General features: G+C 40.7%; 2 pseudogenes; both read left to right on the top strand.

The window, feature by feature from the left end:
• The first annotated feature begins 5771 nt into the window (after nucleotides 1-5771).
• LOC103606438 lies at nucleotides 5772-6907 on the top strand (annotated as a pseudogene).
• A 1-nt stretch (nucleotide 6908) lies between these two features.
• Nucleotides 6909-11868, top strand: LOC103606437 (annotated as a pseudogene).
• Nucleotides 11869-13152: the final 1284 nt, after the last annotated feature.

The following is a 13152-nucleotide window of genomic DNA, read 5'->3' as shown; positions in this document are numbered from 1 at the left end:
TGGACCAGAACCTGTTCTTCAATTCTCTTACAGACCAGATTTTATACCAACACCAAAAATGTATTTGGCACTCGGGTGTGGACTTTCTCACACTAAAACAGGAAGGCAAACACTTCAATTATTTGACCAGTACATTCTCCCCCAGCAAACATGCTACTGCAAAGTCAAATGATAATTAAAACAACTAGAATCAGAATAAGAGAAGTTAGATGATTTATACATTTACTGACATCAATTACTAATAGTCTGATGTAGCCATTTCCATATTATCGATATTATTGTCAGAGTTAATTTAACTCATTTATGAGGGAACTTGCAGAATCAGAAATCTAGTTGAAAGAAGGATATAATAACTAGGATTTAATGTAATTAGTTAAAATAATTCTTAGATTAGATAAAAACTAATTAATGTACTATGGAACAATGAAACTACATAATATTTAGGGTTATCTTTTCTATCGGACAGATAAAAGTCATTGAATTTTACCTATTTTTCTAAAAGTTAATTTCTAACACTGTAGAAATATAAACTATCTCGACCCTAATCAGTATAAATAGTAAATCAAAGTGCTATTCTGTAGTAAAAGATAATTTTTAGGCAGGCTTGCTAGATAATACTCCAGTGTGACATTATTAGAAATTCACACAATCAAAATGTATGAATTAAATACTTTTTCATAACAATATGTTTGTTGTGTAGCTTTGCTTTTTCAGTGCTTCCCTATCTTGCTATCTCCACTTCTGATGAACTCATTCCCTCCCTAGAGTATGTTAATACTTTCAAGCAGTGGTCATGGTTAATTCTTAGTTGCCTGGAAGTGGAGCTGGCCATTCGGTCACTTTTAGTTAACTTGGCATGTTTCTACTTTCGCATTGGACATTTGCTTTTAACTCTCAGAGAACAATTTCATGTGCTTTATTTTAAGTTCTTGGGAAATAGTTCACTTTTACTCCCAGGTATTGCTCCCAGGATTGGCTAAAGTCCCAGGTTAAAGAAACTCAGGAGAGATACAGGTAAGAACTGTCATGATTTTTGAAGGCTGAAGCAGACCACACATGATTCTGACATTGATCCATTTCCTTAGGAAGACTGGAGAGGAAGAGGATTTAGAAGGAACTTAAGAAGCTTGTTTTTCAGTCTAATAAACTATCCCTTAAAATGCATATCAAGAAAAACATGTACATAGAGTTATCTTGGAAGCTAATGTGTGATATTTAAAGAAGTACTATAAAAAATGTCTCAAGTTTTCAAAGGAAAAAGAAAAACTAGGTGTGGATCAGTTAGCTTCAGATAATTGTTTATTTGGTCATAGTGAAATCATGAGTTTTTGCTTCTTCTTTGTGTTTTTCTTTATTTTCCAAGATTTTATAATGGGTATTCATCCTTTGATTATAGAAGGCAGAAATAATAAATATAATTTAAGAAGACTTAGTTGAGCTTTGTTTGATGGGGCATGTGTTCTAAATATGGCAAAGGAAAAGTTTATTTATTCAGTGCACTAGAAAGTATTCTATATTTGTATGAAATTTATCTAAATGAGTTTGGAAACATTGTGGAGATCCTTTGGAAGAAGATCAATGGTGAGAGAAATGGAATTTTATACATACATTCATACAAACACGTAAGTTTTACTTTGAAATGTGTATGTGTAATGTGATAAACATTTTATTTCAAACATGTAAAATGTGGTGGAGAAGAATACAAATTCCTTGGAAATGGGGGTAGGCTTTTTATTTGATGAAAAAAGTTCTTAATACCTTCTAACATGTAACATTTAACATTTAACATGCAGGTCCATAAGTTGTAGATTTATAATGAAAGTAAACTATCTCAATTTTTTTTCCCTAAAAATTAGAGGTGAACGTGCTTTCCTCCATGCCATATTTTCACTTTCATTTGAAATCATCTGTATATTATTTTGTTTTACATTTATTCTTAGAAAATATTTCCCTAAGACAGAGATAATATTTTTCTAGTACAGATTTTAAAATTTCTAGAGTGGCAACATAAAGTAGTGATAGAATAAGACAAGATGCATATGTGCTCTAATAGGCACTAACGAGAGAACATCTGACACATTCTTGAGTAGAGTCATTGAAAAACTAGAGAGAAACCAACTCATTTATTATCTGCTGGGGAATAGACATTTAGTATTGGGGCAAAAAGAAGCAGATGTGAAATGTTGCTGAGTCACAGTAATAGCCAGGTTCTGTAATCAACATCTTCAAACTCCTGTTCCTACAGATGCCTTGTGTTACAAATTGAATATTTGTGTCTCCCCAAAATTCATACATTGAGACCCTTACCCCAATGTGATGGTATTTGGAGATGTGGTTTGGGGGAGGTGATTAGGTTTAGCTGAGATCTTTACCACGTGAGGACACAATGAGAAGGTGGCTGTCTGCAAGCCGGGAAGAGAATCCTCACCAGGAATCAAATCAGCTGTCACATTGATCTTGGACTTCCCAGACCCCAGAACTGTGAGAAATAAATTTGTTTTTTAAGCCACTTAGTCCCTGTTATTCTTGTATGGCAGCCTAAGCTAGCTAAGATACCTTGAAACCAAAATTAACATCCAACTCAATTCTCTATGACTCCCAAACATTTGTTGCATTTCCATGAGAATGCTGTCTTGTTACCTGACTTAAATCTTTACAATAATCCTCCCCTTAACTTAGCCTTCTGAAGTAAGACTGATTTCTTCAAAATAAAACAAAACAAATAAATTTTGATGAAAACAAGATATTAAATTCTAGATAAATTAATGAAAATTATTACAACCCAGGGCCATGTAAATATGTTAGATGCAAACCAGAGACTCATTTTGTATAATTGCCATCCAAACCTAAAACAAAACACAGTTTATGAAAACTTCCTTTTACATTGGACAAAATGTCTTTGTACCTAATTACCTGGGTTATTATTTCATATTTGTAGCATGTAGTGATGATAAAATAGTTTTACCACTTTGTGCAATAAAAACATAATATTCAGGCTTAACTTGCTTAAAAAAAAAGAAGGTCCAGGAGGCTGTAATTTTTTACCTTTACACATATATCAAAATTAAAATATGCAGCTTGTGAACTGCTCACAGGTGTTTGGCAGAAATCATAGCAATTTACTTTCCAAAATGAGGTACAAAGAACAAAAACAGGGACAGCACAATCTGGCATATTTCCTAGGACACCAGAGCATGTCAAAACTATGAAAATGCCCAAATAGACACGGAACTTTACAAAACTATGTTTTTCAGAAACCTTTTAACATTTAGCTCTGTATTTTTAAAAATAAAATGTCCAGCAAATAATTTTTTAAACAAAATACACTAATAATAAAAATACACAAATGATAAAAATATCAGCATAGGCATATAATAGCAAAATAAGACCTTCTTCGCTACTGCACTGGAACACTTGCAAGTACATAAATGATTAATTATAAGAAGGATAACAATTTTCTTCTTTGAAACTTTAAAACTTTTCCACATGAGACAACATTTTATAAATCAAGGTTATTGTGGTTCTTCTTTTCGGGTCCTGCCAGGTTGATGCTGTCTCTTATCTTTGCTGAACTGCGGTGGCTCTCCCCAGCCCACCTCCAGATCCTTCTTGTAATAGGTAGCATTGCAGATGATCTCATCTCTCCATTACCAGACAGCTCCAAAACCAGCATCCATGTTGGTTCCTATTGAGAGCCTCCTGCAGCTCATAGCACGGTATCAGCATACAGTGGACACGGTGTATAGTAGCACACTCTGCCAAATGAATGCAGTTTTCTGCTAGGTAACTTCTTTGCCCACTCTATCTACAAGAATTTTGATTATATTAATCAGATGGTATATAATCAGCCCAGATAATCTGTCTGTAAAGTAGCTGTTTTATGCCACTAGGTTAGAGAAGATAAGGGGGGAGGGAAGGAAAATAATTAAATTCTCTATTAATGGAATGCTTAATTAGGTAACTTCTTTGCCCACTCTATCTACAAGAATTTTGATTATATTAATCAGATGGTATATAATCAGCCCAGATGATCTGTCTGTAAAGTAGCTGTTTTATGCCACTAGGTTTAGAGAAGATAAGGGGGGAGGGAAGGAAAATAATTAAATTCTCTATTAATGGAATGCTTAATTGAAATATCATAGTATATACGTATTTTAATGGGATTTTTCACCATGTCAAAAATGGATACTACTGCAAGCCTATTTTCCCGGAATATAAACTGAAATGTTTTTCTTGTTGAGAATTATACAAAGATTTTTTAAAACTAATCACATAATTATGTATATCAACAATTGCTGCAAGACTGTATAGTGATTAGCATGTCAATTGACTATTAACTTCACTGCCGGGCCATTGATTAAAGTGAAGAAATGGAATAGGCTACTACTGAAGAGGCTGGTGTATAAGTTTTCTGAAGGTGAACATTTGGTGCCTCAAATAGCTGGAGATACATATGTACGTATGTGTGTATCCGTTTTTCTTAATTGCTTTTGGTTGTATATGACTCAAGTTATTTGGCAAAATATCATCTCATTACAATGAGGGAGTTCAAGAAATCTGGAGAAAATCAGGTCCCATAAAATGTAATATAAAAACTCAAGCTTAGCACTGATGCTAAATGACAAAAACACCCTAGAATTTGTGCGTTCTCACAAGAGTACCACTATAACATGATTCGTCTTGACACATCATGAACTGGTCAAATCAAATGCACCAAACAGAAACGGTTACAAGAAAAGCAATGTACGACAGGTTAATCCATATTGTAGTGGGCATATGTCCTATTATTTAATATGAAGAGGATCTTTGTCCTATGTAGGAATTACTACGGCTGTTTTTCCTTTGAATTCCATACTTTATTAAATTGATTTCAATTTTTTTTTGGGGGGTACAGAAGTTTACTAATCTGTTATATAACCATATGAAAATGGACCATATGTATTTCATAAATTAGCTTAATAAAGTAAAATGTGTTTAAAAAAACTTTTCTGCCACAAGGAATAGCTGTTTATTTTAAATTATCTATAAATAAAATATAGTGTACCGTATATTAAAACACTATTAACATGTGTTAGTGGTTGTTAATTATACTGGAATAAAGTGATAATATTGGTGCAAATTATTGTGAAAATGATGGTACAACTAAAATATTCTTGCTTGCTGTATGAGGCTTTGGGCTTTGCCACTCTGCAGAAGCATGTAAAATTTCACACTATTTCCCTCTTCGGCAGCATTTCCGTTGTGATTCCTGCAAATCCCATTTAGCATTTCCCCACCAAATGTACATCCTGACAGTAAAAAGATGGATGGAGACCACATGATGGAGAGTAGACCCAGTGTGGCCCACACACCACATTTCCTCACTTCTGCCCTGGCCTGTTGGGTGAAGTGTCAGAGACATTAGCAGGAACGATCTCCTCGAGGGCGGGTAGTGGCAGCAACGCGTGCACACGTTAACTGTAACAAGTAACTGGTAACGGCCAGTTTCCGGTTTTTGGAGTGAAAAGTCCAGGAAACGGTCATATAAGGATTGACTTGCATGCCCATTATAGGGTTCCAGTCTCTTGGCTCTTCTCGTCAGCTGTCCCCTTTGCCTGTCCCCCTCTCCTTTCCCGCCCGGGTGAGGGATTGCGAGCCGGGCCCCCGCCGCGGAGGGAAGTGCTCCGCGCCCCACCCCCATCCCACCCATGCCTTTCCATGAATCAAGAATGGAGGTTTCTGAGACCGTTACAGCTTCATGACCCACCTGGTTTAAGAAGTAGCTGGAAACGATGTCTGGAACTGTCCATCTTCCAATCCCCTGTCCTGTTCCTCTTGGTACATTAAGAAGTGACTCCTTGGAAGCTCAGCTTCATCATATGTCAAACAAGGGAACATATGTGAAAGTGAAGAAAATTCTTAGGAAAGGAATTTGTGTTGATGAAGTTAACTCCTTGGGCCAGACAGCACTTTTTGTTGCAGCATTATTAGGCCTTATGAAATTAGTTGATGTTCTGGTGGATTATGGATCAGATCCAAATCATTGCTGCTTTGATGGGAGCAACCCTGTCCACGCAGCAGCATTTTCAGGTAATCAGTAGATACTCAGCAAACTGTTGGATGCAGGGGGTGACCTGAGACTCCATCATGAGAAGGTCTGAAATCCACAGAGCTGGGCCTTGGCAGCCAGGAAGGAGCACAGCACCCGATGGTGGAGTTCATACAGCACTGGGCCTCGCACATGCAGGCTAGCATCTACACCTTTTCTTATGCCCGCCTGAAGAAGACAGACTCTTCTCATCAGCTCATCTGCAGCCTTCCCTGGTTTGGGGGCCTCATGCAGGGAAACCTTAATGCCTCTCCTAAATGACTGCTGAAAGCTGGAGTCATTTCTGCCCAAAATATCTATCGCTTTGGCCTTGGGAAGTTTTATCTCACAGGGGGCATGCAGCTCACCTATCTAGGATCTCTTCTGGTAACTGGAGAAAAGGAAGTGATTCAAGCTGACAATGAGCCCATCTTCTCTTTCCTCAGTGGCCCCTACATGGTCATGACCAACCTGGTGTGGAATGGGAGCAGGGTCACAGTGAAGGAGCTCAATCTCCCTCCCCACCTCACTGCAGCAGGCTGTGACTGGCCGACTTGTTAACTGCTGAGCAGGAGCATAGCAGCAAGCTGCGGAACCCCCACCTGCTGCAGCTGATGGCTGTGTGCCTTTCTCAGGACCTCGTCTGGTGTATGAGTGCATTGCAGTTGGCACCCTGTTCAGTGTCCTCCAGTTGCCAGTGCTGCACATGGAGGTGACTGTGCACCTACTGCTCCAGATCTCCAATGCCCTGAGATACCTACATTTGTGGGGCTTTAACCACTGCTCTTCAGACCCTATGTCATCCATATCATCTCCACAGGGGAAGCAAGGCTGACCAATTGTACCCTTCCCCACCCAGCTGTACAACTGGGCCTCACTGGAGAGGGCAGCCACCATGAAGTGAGACATCTACAGCTTTTCTGTGATCATACAGGAGATTTTAACAGACAGCATACCCTGGAATGACTTAGATGGTTCAGTTATTAAAGAAACCACAGTCTTGGGAAATAATTTAGAAGCTGATTTCAGGCTTCTGAAGCCTTACTATGATATTGTTAAACATCTACAGGTTTTCTGTGATCATACAGGAGATTTTAACAGACAGCATACCCTGGAATGACTTAGATGGTTCAGTTATTAAAGAAACCATAGTCTTGGGAAATAATTTAGAAGCTGATTTCAGGCTTCTGAAGCCTTACTATGATATTGTTAAGTCAGGCATCCAGGTCAAGCAGAAAGACCAAACTCTCAACCTTCAAGATATCCTGTATATTCTGAAGAATGACTTAATGGATTTTACTGGAGCCCAGAGAACTCAGCCAACTGAGAGTCTGAGAGTACAGAGATATGAACTCCATCCTGATGTCAATGTCTATTAGGACTGACTTCAGAACATTCCAAAGAGACCCCTGACTTGGGAATCAAAAAGCTAAAGGAAACAGACTGTATTGGTCCATTTTGTGTTGCTATAACAGAATTACCTGAGACTGGGTAGTTTATAAAGAATAGAGGTTTATTTGGCTTATGATTCTGGGACAGCTGCATCTGGCACGGGCCTCAGGCTGCTTCTATTCATAGCGGAAAATAGCAGGCTGCCAGTCAGCACGAGCAGATCACATAGTGAGAGGAAGCAAGAGAGAGAAAACAAGAGAGAGAGGAGGTGCCAGGACCAGCTCTCGCAGGAACTAACAGAGCAATGACTCACTCATTACTCCCTCCTCCCCCAGGGAGAGCATTAATCCATTCATGAGGGATCTGCCCCCATGACCCAATCAGTTTCCAACACTGCCACATTAGGGATCAAATTTCCACATGAGTTTTGGAGGGGACGACACATCCAAACTCCATCATTCCACCCCTGGGCCCCAAAACTCATCACTCTCACATACAAAATACAATCGTTCCATCCCAAAAGTCTTACCTTGTTCCAGCACCAACTTAAAAGTCCAAAGTCCAAAGTGTCATCTGAGACCAAAAGTAAACAGCTGTAAACCTGTAAAAATAAAAACCAAATTTATCTACTGCCAAGATACAATGGTGGAACAGACATTGGGTACACATTCCCATTCCAAAAGGGAGGAATAGAACAGAAGAAAGGAGAAACAGGGCCCAAACAAGTCCAAAACCCAGCAGGGCAGACATTAAGTCTTAAAGCTCCAAAATAATCTTCTTTGACTCCAAGTCCTGCATCCTGGGCACAATTGGGTATCTGGGCCTCCACAGCATCAGGCAGCCTCATTCCCACAGGTCTGCCAGGCACAGTACAGAGGGTTGTGCTGGTGCCTGTGGCTTTTCCAGGCCTGCGTTGCATGTTACCAGTGGCCCTGCAGTTCTGGTGTCCTGGTGGCAGCCCTGCTGCCTTGGCTCTACAAGACATTTCCCTGGTGGGGGCTCTCTGTGGGAGCTCTGACCCCACTTTCCTGCTCAGCATTGCTCTAATAGATGGGTGGCCCTGCAGTTCTGGTGTCCTGGTGGCAGCCCTGCTGCCTTGGCTCTACAAGACATTTCCCTAGTGGGGGCTCTCTGTGGGAGCTCTGACCCCACTTTCCTGCTCAGCATTGCTCTAATAGATGGCTTCTATGGTGGCTCTGTCCCTGCTCTCATGTCCTGCTGGCCTGCAGACTTAACACAATGTGGACGCCACCAAGGTTTCAGGCCTCTACTCTCCAGCGTTGCTGCATGAACCACACTTGGGGCTGCTCCAGCCAGAGCAGCTGGAATGCTGTGAGCTGGTTCCCAAGGGCAGCTGTGACAACACTGAGGGGGTGTCCCTGAGGGGACAAGACAACCAAACTCTATCACAGGCAGTCAGCCTCATTCACCAAGGGGTCACTCTTCTCCCACTGAAACACCAGACCCTCAGGCCCCAGATCTGAGTCTGATAGCCAAGGAGACTCAGAATCAAGTCGCTCCTTCTCCTGCTCCATTTGTGGCAGAAAAGGCCAGCAACCCCAGCTCAGGTCAGGTAAGCCTCAGCAGCTTTGAAATCAATGAAATCTACTGGGCTGCCTAAGCATGGGAGATGAGAAAGAGGAAGAGGCCCCAGGAGCTGTTTCATCTCTAGAGGAGTTAGACCAAACTGGGAGGGTGAACTGAGGTCCATGGAGGAAGAGTTGGAGAAGATGGAGAGAGAGGCATGCTCTTTTTGTGGCAAGGATGAGAGCTCTTCAGAAGCTGACACGGAGCTCTCCTTTGAGGACGAGGCCTGGCAAAATTGTTCACTTAGCTCACTCAGCCTACTTGAACCAACAAGAGAAGCCGAGGGCGATGTGGGCAACAGGCCCGTGACTGAGGAGTACATCAGTAGGTGTGTGCTGAATCTAAAGATTTCACAAATGTTAGAGTTCCAGAATGCCGGTTTGCTGAGGAATGCCCAACAAAAAGTAGATAAGCTTGAGATGATGCAGAAGGAGCAGGTGAAGCACAGATATTTATAGGCTACTCCAAGAGAGTCTGTAAACATCTGCAACTCACGTTTAGCCCTGGACCCTCCAGCTTCCAGTTATACTCCTCCTGTCTGGCAGCCAGACACCAGCAGCAATTGTCCAACCCTAGTAAGTTTTTCAAGACAGTGAAAGACTTTAAAGGGGGTCGTTTTGGCAAAAGGTCCAGGAAAAGAAGTGGCTGTGGCTGGAAACCTTTCAGCCCTTTCACTCAAGTCTCTGAAGAAAGCATTGGGGATCAGTTAGAGACAAGACATCAACTCCCAGGTCTTTGTAGCCCTGGACCACAGAACATAGGTGAACAATTTCAGCCTACTCAAGGAGCCAAGGACAGTTTAGAAAGAAGCAGGAACCAAAATACCAGTAGGGAAGGAAGGCCTAGAGAGTCCAGTGCCCAAGCCAAAGTCACACACCTAAATAGCGCACACTTCACTGTGTCAAGCCATGTGCAGGGACCTCCTGGGCCTTTCAGCCCTTGCCAGGACTCTACTAGGATCAGTGTGGAATCTGTGTCTTCTGAAATCTTTAACACAGAGTCAAAAAATAATGAAAATGTTGGAGAGGTGCACTTAAAATGGAAAATGAGATGAAAGAAATGGCAGAGAAAGCAGCTACTGGGCAGCTCCCAGTACCTCCTTGGTATCCTCTGAGTAGCTTGACTTTAGAGAGGGAGGCTGAAAATGAGCCTGATCCCCTGTTACAGTCCCCTGTTAGGGGCCCTGGGAACATGGATTGGCAGCAAGTTGTAGAGCACCAAAGGGAAAATAAAGGTCCAGGAAGGAATTGGCAAGTTTTACAAAACAGATAATAGTGACTCTGACAGCAACCAGCATGGCAGACAGCCTGAGACTCAAAGCTGCACCTGTATCAGGAACCTGGCTCCTAGAGAAAATGAGCAGCCAGAGCATAGTGAAGCCTTTCAAGCAAGTTCTGATGCATCTTTGGTCACTGAGAAATCTTACAGCAATCAGTCCGTGCAATCACCTTGTTCATCAGAGTCTTCTGAAGACATAACAGATGAATTTTTAACTCGACCATGAATATTTTTACTCCTTGACTGCTCAAGAAAACTTAGCTCTAGAGACCTCAAGTCCCACAGAAGAGGACTTTGAAGGAATGTAAGGTGCATTTGCCCAGCCTCAAGGCTCTGGTGAGGAAAAGGTCCAACTGAGAAAAACTCGTGGAAAGAATGCTGAGATTTTGACCAGATCTCAGTTCCAACCTATACGAAGTAGTGAAGGTGGACAAGAAGAGACATTAAAGGAGTCCCCAAAGGAGCTGAAATGGAAAGATATATCACTGACAGACATTTAAGACCTGTCTAGTATCTCCTATGAACAAGATGGCTCTTTTAAGGAAGACCCATGCAAAATACCCCAAATAATTCATGCACCTACTAGTGTCAGCACTCCGCTCAGCCCAGGGTCAATTTCTTCAGCTGCCAGATGGCATAAAGACTGCCTTGAAAGTATCACATTTCAGGTTAAAATAGGGTCTACCTCTTGCTGGAACAGTCAAGAATCTATTCAAACTCTCTCTGATCAATGTACAACTGTCTGAGAGAAAGCAAGGAGCCTGGATTCTCTTCTTCCTAGCACTGCTAAGGTGTCTGACACACCACCCCTTATCACCCAGAAAAGAAGCCTGCCTAAAGAACTAGTAGAACCACTCACAGCATCACACTGATGAGCTACCGCCACCATCTCAGGAGCTACCTGATGAAATTGCACACTTGAAGCAGCAGCAGGCCTCATCCAGTGTTGCCTGAGAACCCAGCAAGTGATCTGGGCATCACTGCACATGATCAAAGGCACTTAGAAGAACACAAAACTGACAGTGAAAAAGAAGATAGCAGTATGCTTTGGATCAAAGAAAGTCAAGATCTAGGAGAGGACACAGACAGAGCTCACTCTACTCTCGATGAAGACCTGGAAAGATGGCTGCAGCTACCTGAGGAGAGCACGGAGCTACAGAATCTCCCAAGCATTCTGCAAGGGAAAAAAATACCAAGGATCAAGAAGTTGGTGAAAAGAAGGAAAAAGAGGAAGAAAGCATCAAGCCAGAAAGAAGGAAATCAGAAAGCTTTTTAGGGATAAAAACATAAATTAAACCCCTGTTTTTAGAAGTGACTGGGTTGGTTTGCACCATCCAGGATAATCATGCTAGATCAGAGTGACTTATTGGACAGGCCAGAATTGGATCATAAATGGACTCCTGGCCTGAGCTTGAGTGTCCTGGTTGTGAACTCCTTTCTTCTCTCGTCTGCTTCAGTTGCCATCAGGGCAGCAATTCCAGTTCCTGTAACTCACACTTTGTTCAGCTGCCACAGTGGATGTAATGGTTTGGCCCTGTCTGCTGGTAACACATTTAACTATGTGTTTTCAGTCATATTTCTGAAAACTTTAGATAGTTTTTTTTTTTTGTTGTTGTTGTTGTTTTGGGGGGGTGTCTTTTTTTTGGACTGGTAAGGGGATCACAACCCTTGGCTTGGTGTCGTCCGCACCGCGCTCAGCCAGTGAGAGCACCGGCCATCCCTATATAGGATCCAAACCCGCAGCAGGAGTGCCGCTGCGCTCCCAGCGCCGCACTCTCCCAAGTGCGCCATGGGGTCGGCCCAACTTACAGGTAGCTTTGATTGTGAAAATTTCTTGTTGTGGCTTTTAGCTTTGTTGATGTAAATTTTTGAAAACTTTATGTTCCTATTATACAATAAAATGTTTACTTTTAATACCAAAAAAAATAAAAATATTGTTTATTACTTTTTAAAACTTTATGTGGGAGGCAAATTTGTTTATTCTCTTAAAAAATGAAAAGATTTAGTCAGCTTTTAGCTTTTTCTGTTATTCCTTAAAGGTGAAATTTCAACTCTATAATATTTAACACATCTTTGAGGTATTTTTCTAATTATTATGCTATAGGTATGTAAATTCTGGTACTAATACGACTAATAATATTTTGGAATCTTTGAGAATATACTGTGATAGGCTATGCAATAGATAGTCCTTGATGTTAATTTAGTAATCAAATATAGTTGGATGAAGTTAAACCATATGCATCTTATGACTTCTTATAACTTAAAGTCACTATTTATACAGAGAAGCACACACACAAATAAATTACAGCATCCTAAACCAAATCCTTGTCCAATGACCTTTCCCAGATTTTAGTGAATTCTCAAGAGTTTACAATTTCATGGCACATTTGGTTTCTAGGTTTCTGATGCTGCTGAAAATCCCTTGTGTCTCACCTCCTGAGGCTGTTCTGTCTCTTTTCTCTGCCCTAACTTAAGATTCATCGTGTTTCCTTGTTTATAAAGAAACAGCATAAAACAAAAGCCTTCAGAACATATTTGTGTTATGTGATGGACTTAAACTAAGATTTTAGGTTAAGAAAACTGGTTTACTTTATAACAGTGCCAATAACTTACAATTAAAAGCAGACATTTTCATATTTAAACAACATTTGGTTATCCTATCAGCCATAACCATGAGACACTTTTATCCACAGGCATAGTTACAGGCACAAAAAATATGCATTTTTTTGGCAGAGCAATTTAATTAGTTTTAAACATAAGACCTAAATGCAGAAGCCATCCATGCATTTATTGATAACCTTTTAGAATCAGAAAAATCTTACAAATTA

The sequence above is a fragment of the Galeopterus variegatus genome, unplaced genomic scaffold (assembly GCF_000696425.1).
Source record: "Galeopterus variegatus unplaced genomic scaffold, G_variegatus-3.0.2 Scaffold6584, whole genome shotgun sequence".
Taxonomy (NCBI): domain Eukaryota; kingdom Metazoa; phylum Chordata; class Mammalia; order Dermoptera; family Cynocephalidae; genus Galeopterus; species Galeopterus variegatus.
This window is presented reverse-complemented; position numbering and strand designations above follow the sequence as displayed.